Source organism: Sarcophilus harrisii, chromosome 5 (assembly GCF_902635505.1).
Source record: "Sarcophilus harrisii chromosome 5, mSarHar1.11, whole genome shotgun sequence".
In the NCBI taxonomy this organism is placed as follows: Eukaryota; Metazoa; Chordata; class Mammalia; order Dasyuromorphia; family Dasyuridae; genus Sarcophilus; species Sarcophilus harrisii.
In genome coordinates, this window is record NC_045430.1 from 85577867 (window position 1) to 85601855 (window position 23989).

The 23989-nt window shown below is 33.2% G+C and overlaps 1 pseudogene; it reads left to right on the forward strand.

The window, feature by feature from the left end:
- The first annotated feature begins 20764 nt into the window (after nucleotides 1-20764).
- On the forward strand, nucleotides 20765-21703 carry LOC100931339 (annotated as a pseudogene).
- Nucleotides 21704-23989: the final 2286 nt, after the last annotated feature.

A 23989-nucleotide genomic window follows, 5' to 3' on the forward strand; every position in this document is an offset into this window, starting at 1 on the left:
ACAAAGTGATGTGTGGGGATAGAAATTGCACATGGGATGGAGGCACTTAGAACCAGGGCAAGAGTACACCTGTTCACCCCACATTTCCTCCAGATGAATTCATCTATGGGTACAGGCCTATTTTTCCTAAAACCATTTATTCTAAGCCTCTACTTCCACCAATTAGATTCATAAGGCATCCATAACCAGTCAGGTGGTTTGCTTGCATCCTACATTCCAACATATAGTGGGAATAAAAAAAGTTACTCAGTCACTGGACAAACCTGAGGCCCCTTCATCTTCACTCACAGTTGCAATCCTTCAGCCCTAAAATTATTTCCTTTGTCTATTTTGATTGTGAACTAACTTTTCTGCATGTTTCTCTCTTACCTTAGCTCATCAGCTGCACTTTGTCTCTACCTCGTGGATGTCCTCTGGTCTTTTTATCTCTGAGACCTTTCAAGGAAAGTGGATGGAAGATCTAGTTTAAGAAAAATTCAAATTACAAAAGATTATCATTAGAACTTTTAGAGAGTTACATTTGATTCTCCAAATTGGCAAACTGCTTTCCCTGTCTCCTAAAGTATTTTTCCCTTTCCTCTTGACTAGGACCTCCACTATATGCTGCCACTGGACTCCCTATTTAATTAACTCTTTCTCCAGTGAAGTAACAGAAGATCTAAAAAGGAATCCACAACATGGAATTAATAGTAAATAAGGACTCCTTGAAAACGATAGTTTAATTTTTAGAAAGAGATATACTAAGTACTGTTTGGAGTTGGCATTCAAGTTTATGGATGTGGGGTGGGGGGTGTACTCCCCACCATATTGTGAATAGTACTATCTACTTTTACTTTGTAGAACAATTTGAGTAGGGAACATTGCTTATCTGGCTATTTCTTCCATGCTGATACCTTTCCTATTTTTAAGGTAAAACTATGTTAAGGAGCATTTCCATGGCACGATAGTTAGAGTTCTGGTCCTGGACCAAGGAAGATTCATCTTCCTGAGTTGAAATCTGGACTCAGGCACTTACTAGCTATGTAACTCTGGGTAAGTCACTTAAGCCTGTTTGCCTCAGTTTTCTCATCTGTAAAATGAGTTGGAGAAGCAAATGTCAAGTTGCATTTTCAAGAAAATCATAGCTGAAGTCACAGAGAACCTGAAATAACTAAAAATATATTAAGCTATTTCTAGCTTACACTAGAAGCTCTAATCACTCTAATAGAAGTCATATTCAGAGACTGAAATAGTCATAAATAAAATGTAAATCTCTGTGCCTTTAGTTTTGCAGAGCAGGGAGGATAGAGTGGGTTTATTTCTGCAAATACTCTTGATATTGCAATGTGATACCTATAATTCTTTTTCCCTATTTAGAGGAAGTAAGTATTATATTGTAACAAGATCCTTGAAGGGCTCCCCCTGTATTTATGGTTTCTTGTTCTGATCATTGCATATTACACATTCATTTCAGAGAGGAATGTAATAGAGCATTGCTATGTGAATCTTCACAGTCTTACATCATCTATTGCCAGTGATACTTTGCAGATTTTTAGATGCCATCTCTGTCTGTTCACTCTGTCGCTATGATTTTAAGGTTAAAGGACAGGCACTCTTACTTGTTTTGAGCAGGATCTGGTCACAATTGTTTCTCACTGTTCACTAATTAATTCTATTCAATCGCTTTACAAATGTTTCCCATCAATATTCAACTTTCCTCCATTTTCCTTGGATTAGGCTTCCTCAGGAGAACCCAAGTAGTTATAGAAAAGGATTTTGCTTGGTTGCAGTAAATTATTTCTCACAAAGACCCCTAAAGGGAATTATTACTGGGTTTTGAGAAGTGCAGTGTCTGTGTCCCAGCTAAGATTAGTGCCCAGTTCACAAAGTTCAGTATTCCAAGTTGCAGACACCATCAAAGACATGGAACAAAAATGTTACTGTTTATTATACATGTTTATTGGAGAAACAATTTTTTTCTTTTGGTTTATAGAAAAGATTCCACATCAAATGACTTCTTGAGCCAGAATTGCTATCTAATAGTAACCTTTCTCTGAGTTTGTTTTCCTGCCTTTCTATAGCCTGCTTCCTATGACACCTATGGCTCACTGTGCCACCTTAAAGAATTCTTTCTTCTCAGGGAAGTATTGCCCTTCTTCATATAATAGAATCCTCTTCCTCTCAGAATTCAGGTTTTCAGCTGTCTGATGAAAAGGATCTCTTAAATAACTTTCACTCCCAAGCCTTGAAAAATAGCCATGTCATGAGTTAACTTTCTCATTTTCAGCAAGGAATCCTGTTCTTTCAAAGGAAATAATCAGAAAAGAGGATGTTTAAGAAATACATAGCATATGGTAAAAGAAAAAGCTTCCTGCACTTGTGAAATCACATGGGTAACTCACCTATGTATGTAAATGATTTCTCTTCCATCAAGAGGTAGAAGCAATGACTATGTGATTCAAAAGGAAAAGAATATCTCAGAGGCAAATATTAGATTTCATTCTGGAATATATATAGTGCTTATTGAATTTTTTAATTTACATTTTTATAAAGAAGAAGTAGCCACATTCATTCTTCCACAGCTACCAAAAGGGACAATAATGACAAGGCAAACCGTTTTTATAATTACTTTTCTAACTAGACTTATATCTCAGAGGCAAGTAAAACTGTGCCTTGTCTTTCCATAATTCAAAGCTGAGCATTATTGGTTTAAGGAAGATTTATATATGCATTTATGGCTATGTTTTCTCTGATGCATCTGTAATTTCACATCCACAGGCAGGTTGTGTATCAGACAGAGATCTTCTATCTTCCTATCTCCTAGCACTCTCAAGGATATTACAATTTATCATCTCTAAAACATTATTGAATCAAAAATCCTCTCCCAAATTTAAAATGTAAAATATTTCCATGAATACTACATAGGAAAAAGAAGGATAAAATCATCATTGATGGAAGAAAACTTCAAGTTTTGCTTTTATTGTGAGAGAAAATCTAATCTATCTGAGCAGGAGGACAAGTTTTCCTCCAAATTATTCACTAAACACAAAGGATATTTGTTTTGTATTTTTTGTCTGCCATAAATGCAAGGGGATCAGTTGAGCTCATAAATAAAAGGGCCCTTGGGTATCCAAGTTCAAAAGTCACTAATGAATCTCCTATCTAATTAATCTTGGCAAAATGACTTTAAATAGGCCTCTTTGTTGCCAGTCCCTACAGAGACTTGAAAGTGCAATAACAGCATTTAGATTGTCAAGGTGCTAAGCATGCAGGTCAGGTGATTGAGTCTGGCATTTCATTCTTCCTTCCCACACTGACTAAGAGATTCTTGGCTTTGTAGAGAAGCTCTTCAGGATTCCCTAGGGCAAAGCCATATTTGGAAGAAATTTTCATTAGCCAATTTTTATGAGATCCTGATATTTCTTTCTGTTTTATTATTACAGACAGAGCCTGTCACAGTATTAGGTTGGAGCTATATATACCTTTCTATACCTTCCCTTAGCATTCTTTCTCTTCCAACTCCTAAGAGAAAACTCAAACCATCTCTTTTAGGACCTCTCAGATAATGACTAAGCTTCCTTGTACTGCTAGGATTCTCCATATTCACTCTTGGATTCAGCTTCTCTTGTCTTATTTCATAGGCCCTCAAACATTTATCATTGTATATTTTTGTTATTTTGGAACCACAAGATTCCTTTTTTGAATTTCTTGAGTTTTCAGGGCTACAGAGAATTTTTTCATGTGATTAATTGAGAGCTTAATTTTTTTTTCCTTTGAAAACTACCTATTTATATTCTTTGACTATTCATGTATTGAGAAATGGTTTTTATTCTTGTAAATTTGAATAAATTTCCTTATGAGAACTTATCAGAGAAACTTACTGCAAAGATTGCTTCCCCTTCCCCTAATTACCTTTTATAAGTTCAACAACATTAGATATGGTGGTGCAGAACTTTAATTTTATTTAATATTTTGTTCATTTTTGGGTTTGATTCTATCTCTTTTTAAATCAAGAACTCTCCCTATATCTATAAATATGAAAGATAAATTTTACCTTGCTCCACTACTTTCTTTATGATATGACCTTTTCCATTCAATTATGAATCTACTGAGAGCTTTTCTTGGTTTGTTTTGTGAGTTATTACTTTAAGACCAATTTTTGCCAAAATGCTGTCTAGTTTTTCCAGCAGTTTTTGACAAATAGTGAGTCCTTCTGGAAACTAACGTCATAAAGAAAGGAGTAAAAAATGAGTGACAAAAGGGAATAAAGGGAAAAAACCCCCGAAAGTACCTAAAATTCTAGGAAGAAGTAATTTCAGATAACTTAAGCAAAACTAATAAAACAAAAGGAAAAAATAACAGCAACAAAAGAAGGCAATATGGTCTCTAGATCTAGCAGATGAATTTAGATACTTAAGAATACTTAAAAATGAAAGAAAATGATTCAGCATTTGAGGTAACAGAGGACTCTGTGGAATTTAAAAAGATCATGAGAATTATGAGAGCAGGATTTATGTTTTGTACAACAGAAATAATGAACAGAATAGAAAAAAACTTCAATGTATAATGGCAAGTGTCATCAAAGAAGCAGCTGCCAAATAATAGATTGAGAATGCAAATATACAGAAGTGTTGAAAGAAAAGAAGCAAAAAGTAAGAACTTTAAAATAAAAAAAAATGTGCTTCCTATGTACACAGATCTCTTCCTATGTACATAGGAGGCAGAGAGATAAATTAAAGAACAGAGATCTTCCAGGAAAAATAGGTAAGCAAAAACCTTGAACATCATAATGAAGGGAATAATAATCTTATTAGTCAGTCTTGCTTGTAACTCAATTCCATAGATGATTTTGCTAATGATGAATCATTCTTACAAATATATTTTACTAAATTTATATGAAAATATATTTTATACGAATCATATGTGTTTGTTTCTAAGAAATAACAAGTTTTGGAAATAAAATCAATCCTTAAACTGGCAAATTTTATATGTAACAACATAGAAGTTCTGATTATTAACTGAAAAGTTTTTGAGATAGATCCTAATTTCTTAAAGTGTAGTGCTATTACATGACATTTTTGTCCATATTCCCCATACCCATTTCCTGGTCAGTAAGTCTTTTCTTGATTTCTAGTTCTTTTCCACCACAAAAAGTCCTTTTTTGGAATATTTTTGTTCATATAAGACCATTCTTTCTTTTATATCCTTGGGTTATATGACTAGAACTGGGATTTTTATATCAAAAGTATGCACATTGTAGACTATTAGAAAATAATTTCAAATTGTGTTTACATAATGATTGTATAAATGTACAACTTCTAATAAATTTTGTTAGATTCTCTCAACATTGACTGTTAACATTTTTATCACCTTTGCTAATTTGTGTGATGTAACATGATTTGAAACCTCAGAATTTTTTCAACTTCCATATCTGTAGCAATCTTCTATTTAATTGTAAAAAAAGATTATATTTCATTTGTTATGACTTTTTAAAAATATTTTTGGCAGTTTATACATTGGGGAATGCTTTTTTTGTTTTCTGTGTTTTGGTATGTTTTAAATTTATTTTGGCCATCAATTTTTCATCAGAGATATTTGATTAAGATTTTCACTTTTTTCCTCTCTTCAAATTTACAGCATCCAAAATTGATTTTGTTTTTGCAAAAGCGTTTCTATTTCATGTAATAGAAATTATCTATTTTATGTTTTATCATTATTTTGACCTTTTATTTGTTAATTCTCTTCATAGGTATAGGTATGAAAGTTATGTAATCTTGTTTTCTACAAATTGAGTTTTGTTATAATTTTTAGCATTCAGATAACACATCTAATTCAGCTTATTATGATATATATTCTGGTTCCACTAATTTGCATTTCTGTATCTATACATACATGTGCATATTTCACCAATACCAAACAATTTATTGCAAAATTCTATTCCACCTTCATTCAAAATTCTAATTATTATTTCCTTTGAGATGCTGCAAATGAAGTTATCTTTTATTTTGTCTTGTTCTCTAAAGTCCAGGTTCTTTGTGATATTTTTTCTCACATGGCATCTCACAACTGAATCTAGGAGTCATGATAGTTTTTTTTAGCAGTAAATGCTTGATTTGTCTACCTATTTTACATACCCATATATAGGGTCATAAATTTGTATATGACAAATTTCTTGGGTGAGTAAAAATCTTCTTAAAGCCCTTCTCGAAAGTATTTAACATTTTGGTATTATAATGGTATACGATAAAAAGTAGCATAGGAATACAGTCATTTTTATTATACTGATATAAATATGAGCAATGGATTGAAATACTTTCTTATTTCTTGGAATGAATGAATGAAAACTTATTTATTTAGAACATACTATATGCAAAAAAAAACATTCAAAGTGTTGGGAACACAGATAGTAAAGGGAGATAGTTCAGGATCCTATGGAGTTCACACTGGAAATGGCAATCAACTGTAAGAATAAATCTAAGCTTAGGCCTAGCATTCAGGAAAACAATTTTTTGGGGCAATGCAAAGACTTGGTGAAATTCAATAAAACAATTTAGTACTCTCATTATTTCACATTCTGAAATATAATATGTCCTGGACAAGTATAATTATCTTGATGTTAATTACTTATAATAAAAGTGTTATAGCTTTTAAAAGTTTTTCAGTCAATGAACCCTTGTAAGTTTTGTGTATATTAAACATATCTTTTATTCAGATAACATAAATAATTTTCCTATAAATGCTCTATGTTGTACCTTGGCTACTTTCCTTCTTTACCTTTTTGGAAGACTTTAGATATGAGACAAATTTCAGCTTTAAATGACTTTTCTTGGGTCTCTGTGGTTGAGGCTTTAAAAACCAGAAGAAGAAAATAGATTAACTTTTCCATTTAAAAACCACATTATTAGAAGGCCAAATCTGACTTTAGTCTGCTTCAGCCAAGATAAGAGGGTTTCTTCCCTGGCAAGCCATAGCTCACTGTGAAATGCCAATGACAAACCAGCTATATTGGCTCTCACAGAGAGCATGAAAGCAAAAAAAGATAGAAAACATTGATGTATGTGGTCAAGACAAGTTTGTTGTATTTATGCTCTCCCTATTTAAGCCCTAAAATCACCAAATTACTAAGGAAACATAAAGCAACTAAAGCAATCAGTGCATAAAGGGACAATGTTTTGAATATTGGTAGAAACTAGACATTCTCTATCAGAAATGGCTTCACCCCCTTGCTATCCTGATTTATGACATATGCCCAACAAATCCACTTCTAATTCTTCTCAGTCTTTGTCAGGCTGCTGGCTAACATTTTAGGGGAGTTCAAGAGCAGGTTCAGAGCCAGGCCAATATAACCTTGAATCCTGCAGCTAAGCAGGCATTGCTAGGTAGGTGTTATTCCCTGGAGAGACATAGTTCACTAAGCCCAGAACAGTTGTTTTTGGTGTAGTTCTTCCCTTCAAGGACTATCAACCCTAGACTTTATAGAATTAGGTATTACAAAGAGAAACCCTGTGAGAGGCTGTATGTATGTCTATGAGTGTGTGTGTGTGTGTGTATGTGTCTGTGTCTGTGTGTGTCTGGGTGTCTGTGAGAGAGAGACAGATAGATAGGCAGAGACAAAGACAGTGATAGACAAAGGTAAAGAGATGGGGAGACAGAAAAAAAAAACAAAAACAGAGAGGGAGATGGAGAGAGAAAAGGGTGAAGAAAGAGATGGAAAGAGAGAGGGGGGAAAAGAAAGGAGAGAGAAAAAAACAGAGAGAAGAAAGAAAGAAAAGAAAGGAAGGAAGGAAGGAAAGAAAGAAAGGAAGGAAGGAAGGAAAGAAAGGAGGAAAAAAGGAAGAAAGGAAGGAAGGAAGGAAGGAAGGAAGGAAGAAAGGAAGAACTCCATCATGAGAAAGAGAGATGTGTGGGATAGTATCAGTATCCCTGAATTGTTTTCTCCCCAGCATTTCCATTCAGAAAGATTGAAGATTGTGGATTGGGAAAGTGTAGCCATGGGAAATATGTTCACTTTGCTAGAAGCTCATTCCAATTTGTCTAAGATAGCACCCTCAGAGATGTTTTCTTTCTTTCTTTATAAAAAAAAATAGGCATACATTTAATGAATGAAGAGGAAACCATTCTATTTCAAGTGTAAGTATCAATGTGACTTAGAGCAGAAAACCTATCAAATGTATTATAAGACAGAAAATAATCTGCATTTTTGGATGGGAGTGCAGAGTATTTGAAGTGAATATCTATCTATCTATCTATCTATCTATCTATCTATGTGTTTATCTATCTATCTAGACAAGTGGGGAAGAAACAGATTGTGTTAAACCTCGAATGTCAAATGACATATTTTATACTTTTCTCAGGAAGCAATAGGAAATTTTTTTTGAGTGAGTGACATGACAAATTTACATTTGGGAAAGATTATTTTGCAGTGTTAAGAAGGATAGATTAGTGAAATATAGGGGAGAGAGTGAAGTTCATGTTTCAATATAAAAAAAAAACAATTACTTAATAATGATAACTTTCATAGTGAAATGTATGGTATTAACAATTAGTGAGTTACCTTCTATTAGTGATTGGCTCACATTTAGCCATAGATGTTTTAGAAGGGATTCTGGGGGGCTGGAATAGGCATTTCTGAGATCCTTATAAAGTTTCTGATTCTTTGATAGTTATAAAATAATATTAATAAATCAACTCAATTTTATTTGTTCAGCTTAGCAGGTGTTTGAACTTTATGTTAAGAAATGTGATAAAACAGGACTTTTAAGAGTAGAACCAAGATGGAGGAATTAAATAAGGAAGCTGCTCATATTCTCTCAATCCCCCTCAAAAATCACATGAAATTAAGCCTGTGAAATAACAGAGCCTATGAAGAGATGGAATAAAACAATTTGTCATCTTGTGATATTTTGGAAGGACTTCAAGAAAGATTAGTCTAACTGGGTGAAAGGGGGAAGGGTGCACAGCCCAGCTCAAATGGTGTCTGGGAAACTCAGTGGAAGAGTCTTAATCACAGCATATCAACAACTGGGACCCTCCCTTTTTCTTTGCTCAATAAAACAGTAGCAGATCACACCAGTGGAGAAGACTCTAATTTTACCTCAGAAAGCAAATTACCAGTTGAGGAAACCAGGCAATAACAGGGAGGACTAGGTCTGGCTGCCTGAGAATATAAGCAAGACACCAAACACAAATTCCTGTGCTTAAAGCCAAGGTTCAAAGCCACACAAAAAGTGGGAAACTGTTGGAATCTTTACAAAGTGTTAAGCCATTAGAGTTGATAGAGACAATAATTATCTAATTTGGCATGGTTCAATACAATTGATTTGATCTTAGAAGGAGATATTTTGGGCCAGAACTTGAAACAAGATACTAAGTACAACTGATGGAAACAATGCTTGTGTTCACACCTTTAGAGAGCTCATAAGTATCTAAGTACTCAATGGAGTTCACATGTTTGGGAGAGTTCAGGGTTTAGAAAGAGATATCTGAATTCACACCTCCCTTAGGGTCAGAGAGCACTCTGGGAGATAACCCAGAATCCCTCTCTCTCCAGAAGGAGGAGTTAACCTTTGGGAGATCATATATATACAGGAAGCTCTTAGAGCTTGGGAGTGTTACTTGGGAACATTCCCAGGAGTTGGAGAGGAGCACTCTGGGAGGAAGCCCACAAGCCCTATCTCTGAGGCAAGAGAGATTTCATTGCATCTTCTACCTTGGTGCTGGCTCAAGTTGGAAGAACAAACCTTTGGATTTGGAGACATTCGGAGGGAGCTCTTGGAACCAAGCAGAGAGATAGGCCTGAGCTAACCAAGCCCAAGGAAAGAGACAAGACTTGGAAGGAGAAAATAAACATTTGCATTTTATCAGCTGGCTGTGATTTTGGAGTAATTATTGATTGTAACTGAAACCAAGACTGCCTTCAGAAAACCTCTCTGAGAAACCTGCTTTCTGCTCTCTTATTTTAAAGAAGAAAAAAAAAACACCAACAGGAAACTTCCCCCTATACTCCAGGAGCAGATCTCAACTTTAAAAGTTACAAAAGAGGGGGAAAAAGAAAAAAATGAGCAAGAAACAAAAGTGAATCTTGACTATGGTGACAGGGAAGACCAACACAATAAATCAGAAGAGAATAAAATTCCCACATGTGAAACTTCAAAGAATGATATAGTTTGGTTTTAAACTGAAGCAACCTTCTTGGAAGAGCTCATAAAGAATTTTATAAATCAAATAAGAGAGGTACAAGAATAATTGGGAGAAGAAACAAGTATGCAAGGAAGACTCAACAGCTTCAAAACAAAACAAAACAAAAAACCCAATTCCTTCAAAAATATAATTGTTCAAATGCAAAAAAATAAAATAAATAAAAATTCCACTAAAGAAATCAATTCCTTAAAATGTATAATTAGTCAAATGAAAAACAAATCTACTTAAGAAAACAGTACCTTTAAAAGTAGAATTAATCACATGGAAAAGGAGATACAAAAGCTAACTGAAGAAAATCATACATTAAAAACTGAACAGAAGCTAATGGTTCTATGAAACACCAAGAATCAGAAAACAAATTTAAAAGAAAGAAAAAAATAGAAGCAAATGTAAAATATTTCACTGGAAAGACAACTGACCTGAAAAATAGATATAGAAGAGACAATTTAAAAATCATTGGACTACCTGAAAACCATTACCAAATAAAAAGGCTAGATAGCATTCTATAAGACATCATTAAGAAATACTGCCCTAATATACTAGAAAGACAGGACAAAATAGTTTTTGAAAGAATCCATTGATTACTTTCCGACAGAGATCAAAAATATTGTCGCAAAACTCCAGAACTATAAACTCAAGGGAAAAATACCACAAGCTGCTAAAAAATAATCAAGTACCAGAGTCACAGAATTATCCAGGATTTGGCAGTTTCTACAATAAAGGATCAAAAGGTCTGCAATATCATATTCTAGAAGACAAAGGATGTTGGACTACATCAAAGAATCAACTACCCAATATGGCTGTTGCATCTTTCAAAGGAGGAATGGAGATGGATATTCAATAAAGTAGGGCACTTTCAATATTTTCTATTGAAAAGACTAGAACTAATCAGAAAATTTGCTCTACAAATACAAGACTCATGAGAATCACAAAAAAAAAAAAATCAAACAGCAAAGAAAAGAAAACAATTGTTTAAAGATTAAACTGCTTATATCTCTACATTGGAAGGTAATACTTGCAACTATTGAAAACTCTATTGTTCATTAGGGCAACTGGAAGGTGAATACATAGAGAGAGGATGTGGTATAAGTTAATTATTGTGATATTATTATTTAAAAAGACATTAATACTGGAAGAAGAGAAAGGGGAGGCAAAACAGGGTAAATTAAATCCCATGAAGAGGCATATAAAACCTATTAAAGTAGAAGGAAAGAAGGGAGGGGCATGAGAATTGTTTGAAACTTGATCTTACCACTTTTGTCTCAAAGAATAAATAACATACACAATCGTAGGGTATAGAAATTTATCTTATCCTAAGTAGGAGGATAAAGGTGAAAGAAAAGAGAGGGGGTAGATAGAAGGGAGGGCTGAAACAGTAGGCAGGGGTCCTCAAACTTTTTAAATAGGGGACCAGTTCACTGTCCCTTAGACTGTTGGAGGGCCAGACTATAGTAAAAACAAAAACTTTGTTTTGTGGGCCTTTAAATAAAGAAACTTCATAGCCCTGGGGGGGAGGGAGGGGGGATAAACGTCCTCAGCTGCTGCATCTGGACTGCAGGCCATAGTTTGAGGACCCTTGCTAGGGGAATGAAGTAAGAGATAGAGATAGAGTGATAGAAGACAGGACAGGTTGAGGGAGAGGTTTTGAGAAAGAAAAAAAAAAACTAGTGTGGAGAAACAGGGTTGAAAGAGAAGGGGGAAAAGTATATACAGGAGGGAAAATAGCATGAAGAGAAATTCACAGTTGGTAATCATATCTGTGAATATAAATGGGATAAGCCATAAAACAGAAGTGGTTAACAGATTAGATTAAAAATCAGAATATGACAATATATTGTTTACAAGAAACAAATTTGAAACAGCGAGATGACAGATGAAACAGAGTAAAAGTCAAAAGCTGGAGCAGAATATATTAGGCTTCAGCTGAAATAAAAGCAGCATTAGCAATTCTGATTTGAGACAAAGCAAAAGCCCAAATAGATGTAATTAAAAGAAATAAAGAAAGAAGTTATATTTTGCTAAAAGATACCATAGACAATGAAGTAATAGCAATACTAAACATATATGCACCAAATGGCATAGCATATAAATTCTTAAGAGAAAAAGTTAAACTGGTTACAGGAAGAAATAGACAGCAAAACTATATCAGTGAGGACTTTAATCTTCCTCCTTAAAAATTAGATAAATCTAACCACAAAATAAACAAGAATGAAACTAAAGAGGCTAATAGAATCTTAGAAAAGTTAGATATGATGGGCCTTGGAGAAAAATTGAATGGAGATAGAAAGAATATATTTATTTCTCAGTGGTACATGATATTTAGACAAAAACTGACCATATATTTGGACAAAAATCCCTCACAATTAAATGGAGAAAGCAGAAATAGTATTTGTATCTTTTTTTGGATCATGATGAAATAAAAATTACTTTCAATAAAGGGCCAGGGAAAGATTGATTAAAAACCAATCAGAAACTTAACAATCTAATTAAAAAGAATGAGTGAGTCAAACAACAAATTATAGAAGTAATCAATAATTTTATTAAAGAGAATGATAATGAGATAACATACCAAAACTTATAAAATGCAGCCAAAGCAGTTCTTACTGGAAAATTTATATCTTCAAATGCTTACATGAATAAAACAGAGAATGAAGAGATCAATGAATTGGGCGTGCAACTAAAAAAGTTAGAAAGAGAATAAATTTAACTTACCAATTAAATACCAAATTGAAATTTGTGAAAATCAAAAGAGAGATTAACAAAATTAAAAGTAAAAAAAAACTATTGAATTAATAAAACTAAGAGTTGGTTTTATGAAAAAGCCAACAAAATAAACAAATCTTTGGTTAATTTGACTAGAAAAAGAAAAGAAGAAAACCAAATTACTAGCATCAAAATGAAAAGGGTGAAATCACCACCAATAAAAAAGAAATTAAAGCAATAATTAGGAATGATTTTGTTCAACTGCATACCAACAAATCTGACAATCTAATTCAAATGGATGAATATTTACAGAAAAATAAATTGCCCAGATTAAGAGAAGAGGAAATAAAATACTTAATTAGCTCCAAAAAGAAATTGAACAACCTCTCAGTGAACTCTCTAAGAAAAAAATCTCCAGGGCAAATGAAATTACAAGTGAATTTTACCAAATATTTAAAGAACAATTAATTCCAATACTATATGAACTATTTGGAAAATTAGGAAATAAGATGCAAATGAGCACAAATGTTTCTTCTAACAGAAAAAAAGGATAAAAATTGTTTTTACTAATAAGCATGAAAAAGAAAGGCAGTTTGTTGCATAAAATAAGGTGGGATAGAGTAGGATGTTTAGATTAACAGTTAAGATAAAGTCTATAGATTAACAGGAATGGCATAAAGAGAGAAGGAAAAAAAAACTGAGCAGAAAAGATAAGGGAGGTGTCAAAAGAGGTTCAGTAATAGCATAGCAATTTGAGGAGTAGACAAAGTAATAGTAGCAGGGACAGGAAATAAGAGATATACAAACACTATAACAAGGATCAAGAGTAGAATTCATCATAAAAAATGGGACTAATAACCATTTATCTCAAGGAAAGTCAAACTTAAAGATTCAATAAATAGAGAAATATATTTTATATGTCAACTACATTAAAATTGATTTAGAGGTATGACTATATATGTGTAAATGTATATATGTATGTGTGTATGCATGTGTGTATGTGTGTAGGTGTATATACATGTGTAGGTGTATGTGTATATAAGAAAAGTCACTCTCACTGAGTGAAAGGAGTTTGTAGTCCAGTTCAGATAGTGTCTGAGACACACACACACACACACACACACACACACATGCACACTTAATGGGGGAGGTGGGAGGGATGAAAAGGACAAAAAAGAATGTGCATAGCAAAGAACAAATTAATAACCTACAAAGAAGCAAAGAAAAGATGGACAGTCATGATATATAATCTTCTATTATAATATATGTTTTCTTAAAATGGAAATTTATTGTTACAAATTTTGACTCATCCCTGATATTCTGCTGGGCACATGACAATGCTGTTGTTGTTGTTGTTTAAAATTTTCCTTCTTTGTCTTTTTTTATTTTGGTTTTTAAAAATTGTATATTTAATTTTAAATAGGTTAAAACAAAAAAATAAAGAAAATATAACTTGAGAGAAAAAATAAATTGTCATTGCTGTTAGCCACCATAAAAAAGAAAAAGAAAGGCTGTTTATACTGTAGTTTAAGGACACTCTGTCTAGCATTCCAGGATACCAGAATATAGACTTATAGAACTGCCCACCAAATGCCCACAAATCCTTAAAAGTGTCTCCTCTGAGTGCAGATTAAGACTCCATTAGACAATGTGGGGATAGGCAGTGAGATGCTAGACACTTGCTTCATCATGTACTTTATTATGGTGCCCTTGGCCTGTTTCTGATGCTATTGTTGCATCTTCCAGTCTCTGTGGGCACTGAATTCAAGGCTGCTTGTTGAAAGTTTTTTGACCAAGTTATTATAGATTCATTAATGACTTTTAAACAAAACATCCCAGGGGCCCAATTATTTTTGTATTCAATAGGTCCCCATGCAATATTTATCACAGATAAAATATAATGCCACTTTTTAGAGCATAACTTGGAGGGAAACCTGTCTTTCTGCAAAGACTCATCAGATCTACTCTTCTAAAATGAAGCAGGTCTTGATATTCCTGACCTTTTCACAATGACCTTTACTTGCCTTTAGCTCCACAAACACAAATATCAGAGAAAGAAGGTACCTTAGAATTCTATATAGTCCAGTCTGTTTATATTTCAGATTAGGAATGGGACTTGCAAAATTTAAGTATTTGTGCTCAGCATAACAAAAATAGTAACTAAGACACACAATTAAAAACCAGATGTTCTAAAATTTGATTTACTGACAAATCCTACAAATTCTAGTACTTAAAAATGGCTCCAATATTTACAGAGGGATAGGTTCTTCAATCTTATGCTATTGAAGAGTTGAGAAGCTCTTTTTTTCCATCATGATTGCTAAGAGATGTGAGAGCCAAGGAGAGAGGTCTCTGTCCCTTCTGTGTCGCTGTCCCCGAAATTGTGGATATAAATGAGAGTGTGAGCTGAGGTATATATGCCCTTTGAATTAAAAGATTTAGAACTGGAAGATATTTTTAGAATTATTTTTTTTGTCAAACTTTTACCTTTTCTGGATAAGAAGCTGAGGCCATTTAGAAGTAAAGTGACTGGATTAGTCATATAGACTATAAGCAAGAGAGCCAGAATTCAAACTCTGGACATTTGACTTTGAGTCAGTGATCTTCCCATTGTACCAAACTTCCTTTATCAACACATGCTGCTCACATTAGACTAGGGATATCTTTAATATTAAATTACTTATCTACAACATGACATATTGTCAGAAAAGTAAGTATGAAGATTACCTGGTATGTTATTTTTTCCTTTTTTATGAATGAAATGTGTGGGAATGTTTCCTTTTAATTGGAATTAGGGTTCCAGACCTAGTAGATTAGTAAATCTCTTGCTTAGATAATTACTAAGCATGGGAGGGATTCTATATCCATTCAGTGGGCAAATATGTCATATTTTTGTGCCATATGTCTTTTGAATTCCAATGTTTGGAGGAATCAGTTATTTTTTTAACTTTATTCATGGAATAATTGTGTAGCTTTCTATTTGAGAAAATTCTTCATCAAAACAGGATTTCCTGGACTAACTTCATTTCTTTTTTGTCAGATTTTTATGACTGGTATAAAACAGGCAAGTGTCATAGTCACAGAACAGCTGTATTTCAGTAATTCATTTGAGAAAATCCCTTATGAGTAGCAGTCTATGCATAAAATAGAGATTTTTGTGTTGGATGAAAAGTGTTTAGTTATCTTCATGACTAGTGAAATGTCCAAAACAAACAAACAAAAATCATTAGTAGCTCAATGTCTACTTAAAGGGAAATTTTTTAATAGAGTGTCTCAAGAAACAGTCCTTATTATTGTTATTACAATATAACACTGATATTATTAATACCAAATTAATATCAAAATGATTAATATCAAATATTATATATAAATATAATACTATTAAATTATTGTTAATAAGAAATTAAAACAAAAGAGCATTTACACTGCTATTGCAATGATTTGGATGGCAGAAGATATAAAACTAGGAGAAATCATTACATTATCAGGGAATTAAGTGTGGTTCAAAAATAATCTCACTGGCCTGGAGTCTCAATTGAGATGTAATGACATGTAATCCAATAGCAACAAATATCAAGTCCATTGCTTAAATTAAAAAGCAATCAGATCCATGGATACAAAATGTGGAAGATAGCTAAATAGCTATTCCTTTCTTAGGGAAGAGGATATATCACCTCTGGGTTTTGGTGGAATTTGGAGGAATTCACACTTGATAAGACTTAGAAATGAGATGTTTGCCAAAAATAATAATGCTATCCAGATCTTCAAAGAATATCAGCATATCCCCAAAGAAGTAAATGATAATCCTAATGTAGTCTACACTAGTAAGACTGCATGTATAATATTTTGTCCAATTCTGGGTTTCATACTTTAGGATCTTGACAAAAGAGGACATTCACACAGGTGTGACATGATAATAAGAGGACCAAAGGCTACATGAGAATTAGTTGAAAGGATTGGACAGGCTTAGTCTAGAGAAAAGAAGCCTTAGAGAAGATATATTTGTATGCAACTATATGAAGGATTTGAAGAATTGTCATGTGAAAGAGAAAGAGCCTTCTTTATGATTTAGCCCAAGAATAAAAACAGGAATAAAGGATGGAAGTTGCCAGGACATATTTAGGCTTGATGTAAGGGGAAAACTTTCAGATGAATTGGAGGATTCCCAAAGTGGAATAAGCTTCATGAAGAAAGAGTGAAGTAGTACAAATCTACAGCCAGAAACTGGGTGACCATTTATCAGGGAATCTACAGGAGCTATTTGTTTGAAGTAGATGGTTTCTGAATTCCTCCCAGCCTTCAGATTTTGTGATTTTTCTTAACTACATAGTGTCTGAAATCTACCTTTTATTTGATTTGGATAGATAAATTTCCTCTCTGAAAAGGCCCTCAAAAATCAACACACTCAATAATGATTGATCATTAATACTTAAGAATGTATTAGCTTATCAGCTGCTTTCTAAAAGACATCTGGATTAATATTAGGGTAGTAAGGAATTAAGAGTTTTGATGAGAAGAAAAAGAAAAGATACATTTATGAGGGTGGATATGTTCAGAATAAATATAAGTGAACATTGTCTGAATAAGTACATACTTTCATCAAAGCCCTATACAAAGCACATTTTCCCCCTTTTTCCTAGAACATCTACCCATCATCTGAATTGAGCTTTGACTCCTTGAGTAGAGAAATCAGGACTGAGAAACAGGCCTCTGTATGAGCATATGAGAATTAGATAAAAATAAAGAAGTTCGTGGATCCAGAGGCTTCTTGGTGGCTATTTTATAATTTCATCATATTTTCAGCATTAATCCAATATAGATAAATATTCCTATCTGTTGTGTTATCAATATTGTTTTAAAAAATTATCCACTTAATGGGAGCTGATATTCACGATCTTAGTGAGAAGAACTCTACTTCACGAAGCTTTTGAGAAATGCTTCCCAGATTTCTTTGTGGGAAATAATTTAAAGTAACCAAGTAAAAATGATTCCTCTAGATAACTAATTTTAATCTCCTGGGAAATATTTTTTCTATTTAGTTTTGCAGGTAAATCAGGAACCCTGGAGACACTTTGCAGATGGAAAACATTTGAGTAGCTGCCTAGCTGCTAATGTAATTAATTAGTGGTTTTCAAGGAGGATCTTTTCACCAAATGGTGCCCACCAAATATGAAATGGGACAACAGGAATAATTCATTTAGCTTTGTGGCACCAGTAAGACCCGGTTTTATTTAAAGTTCAATTTTATACTAGTCTAAGGGTATAATTTGAAATATGACTACTAGGTCAGCCTTCTTTCAAGAGTATAAAATCTTTCCATTGGCCATTAATTACTCTGTTAAAATAAAAATCCCCCTTTAAGCATTATCATTAACACCAAATATGAATTTGTTTATCAGAATTTAATCAGTAAAACAGACAGATGATAGGCCCATAAGAAAATGAGAGAAATTGTTGGGTATACTTTGAGAAAAGAGATTGTGATGAGCTAGAAAAGGAAATGGCAAACCACTCAGTATCTCAGCAAAGGAATTCCCAAATGGAGTAATGTAGAGTTAGAAATGACTGAAATAATTGAACAATAACAAATAGTAGGGCATTGAATTTGAAATGCTTGGTAAGCTCTATAGAGGGAATAGAAGTGACTATATAGATTTGACCTTTATCAGCACAGGGACTTCAAATCCATAGGAGTGTATAAGGTCACAATGACATTCTGTGTTAGCAGCATCTTCTATTAAGCACAAACATGTCAGATTGTTAGACACAATATTTATTCACAGCTATAGTATCCTTGGGAATATGTTCCAAAATGCTAGTCAAATAATTAAGTCCTAAGGAAAATAATTTTACATTGACCAAAAAGAGTCTTAAAGCACACAAAGAGGAGAATGATTGGCTGAATTGGCTAAATGGTATCCTAAGAAATATGAATTGTATCAGAATATTATCTCTCATTATAATACCTAATTTCTGCAATACTTCTTTCTGCCAGTTTGTGTATCACTGTTCTCATTGTAACCCTATGAAGAACATTCTGCATATGTCAAAATATTTCCTTTGCCAAGGAAGGAACTGAAACCAGAAGAGTTGTGTAATTTGTCCAAGAACACTCAGCTAACAAAGGCCAGTGGCAGGATTGGAATCCAGGTTTCCAAGTCTAAATAATATTTACCAAATTCTGCTTTTAAATATCAACTATGAAGTTGTATATGTATCAAATATATATATGGATATAGATTGTGTATGTGTGTGTGTGTGTGTGTGTGTGTGTGTGTGTGTGTATTATGTGTTATGTGCATGCCTTTTTTTTTTTTCTTTTTCTTTTTGGTATGAATTTTTTTTCCTTTCGATTATTTCCTTTTTTAAACCTTTTTTTTTTCTCCTGTAGAAATTTCTTATCCTTCCCAGCCATTATATGTGCATTTTGTATATTTCAAGTCTCAAGCATACTATGATCAAATTAGTTTGTGACATGTCAGGTTAAGTCTAAAAGCCATAGGGAAACTGATTAGGCAGAAGATGGGGTTGAGAATGTTTAGAGGGAGGAGACCTAAATTATAGGAAGCCTTGGACAAGTAAGGCAGAATTCTAATCCTAGAAGTTTCTGAGGATAAAACCCAGGGTCCCCACATCTTGGAACTTTAGGAGCATCGGTCAGCTTCTCCAGGGAAGTAAGTAATCTTAGGTAATGTTTTAGGGCAGAGATTTTTAATTTGGGATTTCAGTGAGGCTCTTGAATTAGTTTTTTTTTTTTTAATTGTTAACTTTTTGAATATAATAGATTTTCTTGGTAATCCCATGTATTTTTTTCATATGATTCTGAGAAGGGATTCAGTACTTTCTTTTACTGCCAGAGGGGTAAATGTCACAAAAAGATTAAGAATCTAACCTCTCAAAGTGTCATAAGATCTCTAAATCTCAGTTTTGAGCCAGCACTATAGTCTAATGTGATTTTGTCCCATAAACTTCCAACTGCCTACTTCACGATATTGATCAGATGATATCCTATAAAGAACTCTTTTTTATAAAAGAATCATTTCTATAGATTTCATTTTAATATTCTTTTCAGTAATAGCATGTATATAAGAATAAGTATATGTGTACTTAAAGATTCTTGCCCACATGGATGCATTAAAATATATTATTACATATTTTTGTACAGCAGATTAAATCATATTTGAATTTTTCAAAGTCAATGAAGTTTTAATCTTTAATAACTTAATTTTCCCCAATGCTTTTGGCTTTAATAGATTAAAGAAGTTTTAAGAGTTAAGACTGGAAAAAGGATTTTTGAACAATCAATATCTAAATTTATAGACATACACTTCATAGACATCTAGAGAATCAATATCCAGGAAATAATGCAAAATTAATAGAACAAACTGTTTTAGTCTTTGTTGTGTTGACCCCCATGACTATCTTAATATGTGTGATTCTGTCATATGTATATATTGTCAGAACAATCTTGAAATTCCCCTCTGCCCAGCAAAGGAAAAAGGCATTTTTGATTTGTTCCTCCCAAATGATCGTTGTCTCCACCACTTATGTGGATATATACATAGGTATATATACACATTTATGTGTATATTGAAGTTTTATGTATGGTTCATTATAAACATGTGGACCCTTATATGCATATATATATTCATATATGCAGACATATAGAATGCAACAAACTTCAGAAAAAGTTTGATGACCAATGTTATCTTAATAGTCTTTCTTTTCAAATTTATGAAAAAAAAAATAAAGACAGAGTTTGTAGATTGTGTAACCTTTCCTGACAGTTCTAGCTTGCCAATTTGTTTTGTAATTTTATTCCTCAGGTCCAATGTCTTTCTTATATTTTACATGCAGATCTGACAGAAGTCTGATGTCAGGAATGAGAAACCATTCTGGGATAACATTATTCATCCTTCGGGGATTAACAGATGACCCTCGCCTTCAGGTTCTGCTTTTTATTTTTCTATTTCTCACTTACCTTTTAAGTGTAATTGGAAATCTTACGATCATCACTCTCACCTTGGTGGATCCGCGTCTTAAAACCCCCATGTATTTTTTTCTCCGCAATTTCTCCTTCTTAGAAGTTTCATTCACAACTGTTTGTATCCCCAGATTCCTCTACAGCATGTCAACTGGGGACAATACTGTGACTTATAATGCTTGTGCCACATAGTTATTTTTTGTTATTCTCTTTGGGGCAAGTGAATTTTTTCTTCTCACTGCTATGTCCTATGATCGCTATGTGGCCATCTGCAAGCCACTGCATTATACAACTATAATGAATAATAGAGTCTGTATTCAGCTCATTGTTTTCTCCTGGTTGGCTGCAATAATGCTGATCCTCCCACCACTTAGCTTGGGTTTTAAGCTGGAATTCTGTGACTCAAATGTCATTGATCACTTTGGTTGTGATGCATCTCCCATCTTACAGATTACATGCTCAGATACAAAATTAATAGAACAAATTGTTTTAGTCTTTGCTGTGTTGATCCTCATGATCACCTTAATATGTGTGATTCTGTCATATGTATATATTGTCAGAACAATCTTGAAATTCCCCTCTGCCCAGCAAAGGAAAAAGGCATTTTCAACTTGTTCCTCCCATATGATTGTTGTCTCCACCACCTATGGCAGCTGCATCTTCATTTATATCAAACCCTCTGCAAAGGAAGGAGTGGCTATAAATAAGGTGGTGTCAGTCCTCACAACCTCAGTTGCCCCAGTGATGAACCCCTTCATTTATACCTTGAGGAACAAGCAAGTGATTGATGCCTTTAAGGACTCTCTAAAAAAGATAGCCCTTCTCTCTAAGAAGTAAGCCTTCTCAGAAAAGATCTATTTGCTAAAAATGAATCATCCCTAACCTTTGGAATCTACTGCATGTAATCTGGGAGATAAATCATCTCAGGTCTCTATCACTTACCTACATAATCCCACCTCAATTAATTCTTCACCTCAATTACTCAAAGTATTTCTTTCTCATTCTTTTATCCAACTTCAACTGTGACTTTTATCATTATCTGAGAATCAATATCCAGGAAATAATGCAAGCATACAAATACATGATTTGATTTCTACTGCTAAAAAATGGTAAACATGAATCAAAGCTGTTTTTTACATGCTACTATTTTTCTTAACTTGAAAGTTTCAAATGAATACAATTTAATTCTTAACAAATTGCTCATTTCAATATTTTGTTATTTCTGTATGTCACTATTATACTATCAGTGGATGATAGTGAGCTTTGAGGAGCTCCAAAAAAGTCCTCTATCAGTGTTGTTCTGTTTCAATAGAATTCAATGTTTTTACCTCTTCCATCTGCTGTCTCTCTCTTTTTATATGGTAGTAAATAGATAAAGATTAAAATTTTTGATCTCACTACATTTAAGAAAATTCAGCCAAAACTTTTTGTTTGAGAGCTTAGAAACAATTTAAGCAGGATTATGACTTACACAATTTGATTCCTGTGTTTAGAGAACTAGTTTAATGAAGGTTTGTTTAATTATTGATGGAACACTCTAATCAAGAGCCTCTAAGTATAAATCTATGATCTTATTATCTTATGACCTATCATGGAGCTAGAGTAAGGAGTAGAGGGCCCATGGGTCTCACTTATATCCAAAAAATGTTAAGTGGATCAGAGAAAGGTTTTCAATGTATTGGATGATTACCATGTGGAATATTAATGAGATGATAGGAAAAAAAGTTACTTAGAATAACCATATATAAACAAATTGTGTGTGTACATTCATCAGTGAATCAATATATCAACTTAATTTTGAAATTACATCAATAATTTAGCTGAATGATTTTTTGTGATCTCTCATCTAACATAAAATTTTTTAAGCTAAAACTTTGATAAATACATTAAAAATTTTTGATCAACACTTTATGTTTTCCTTCAAGTCTGACATAAAAGTATGGAACAGAACAGAATCATTTTAAGATTCCTATGACTGCCAACCAGATATATGCCAATTCATTAATAACTATCCTTTGAATTTAATTACTAAATTCACCTACCTCTACTTCTGGTCCACATCATTCCATATTATCTAAAAAGATATTATGACACTTTGTCAAATATATTACTAAAATATAAGTATAATATATTTAGTAATAATATATTACTAAAACATAGGTATAATGTAGTTGTTTTCTTATTTAGATTTTGACTTCTTATATTACTAAAACATAGGTATAATGTAGTTGTTTTCTTATTTAGATTCTGACTTCTTTGTGTATTGGAAGATTTATCAGGGAAACTTTTGATCTTGGGAATCATCATGTTTATACTCCTTGAGAGCATAGGCTATAGACCTTTTTTTAAAAAAATGGCAACTTCAACTTAAGTGAATATGATCTCTGGCTCAGTGATTAGAGACATGTACTTTGCTGAAATGTCTCAACAACTCATGATGAGGTATTATGATCAGAGACGATGTTGGTTATTTGGGTATTAGTTGTGTTGAAGATGATTGGCAAATGAGAACAATGTAGATGAACTTTTGTGGAAGACTCTCCTTTTGTACAATCAACAATAGGAAAAAGCTGTGGAAACACCCTCTTTTTTCAGATTACTTTGCTTTTGGGACTATTCACTAATGCTTTCTCTCTCTTGGACTTCCTGCTGATAGGAATTGGGTTTCTCTTCTTATCCCTCTCTAAATCTCCTCAACTGGCATATATGAGTGGGAACATGTCTTTGCCCATGGTACTTTGAATCCATAACTATATTTTGCTTTTTCTTTCCCTAAGCACTAATCATTGAGAATAAGATGCTTTGAAGCTGAAAAGTAATCTAATGGGTAATGAAAGTACCTGAAGTACCGATATGGGTAAATACTATGGAAATTCCAGCATTAGAAGAATTGATAATGATCTACTTCTCAGAGAATATGACTGTAGATATTATCATTTAGTAGCAGAGAGAATTATAAAGATATCTCTGTTACAGATTTGGATTTTGAGAATTGGTAGGACAGGAAAGGTATGGGTTGAAAGTAAAATAGCTATTTTGCAGTACCACAAAGTTGGATTTAAGTTCTTTGAGGGAATATATGGAATGTAATGGGACTTTTCATTTATTTTATTATTTTGTATA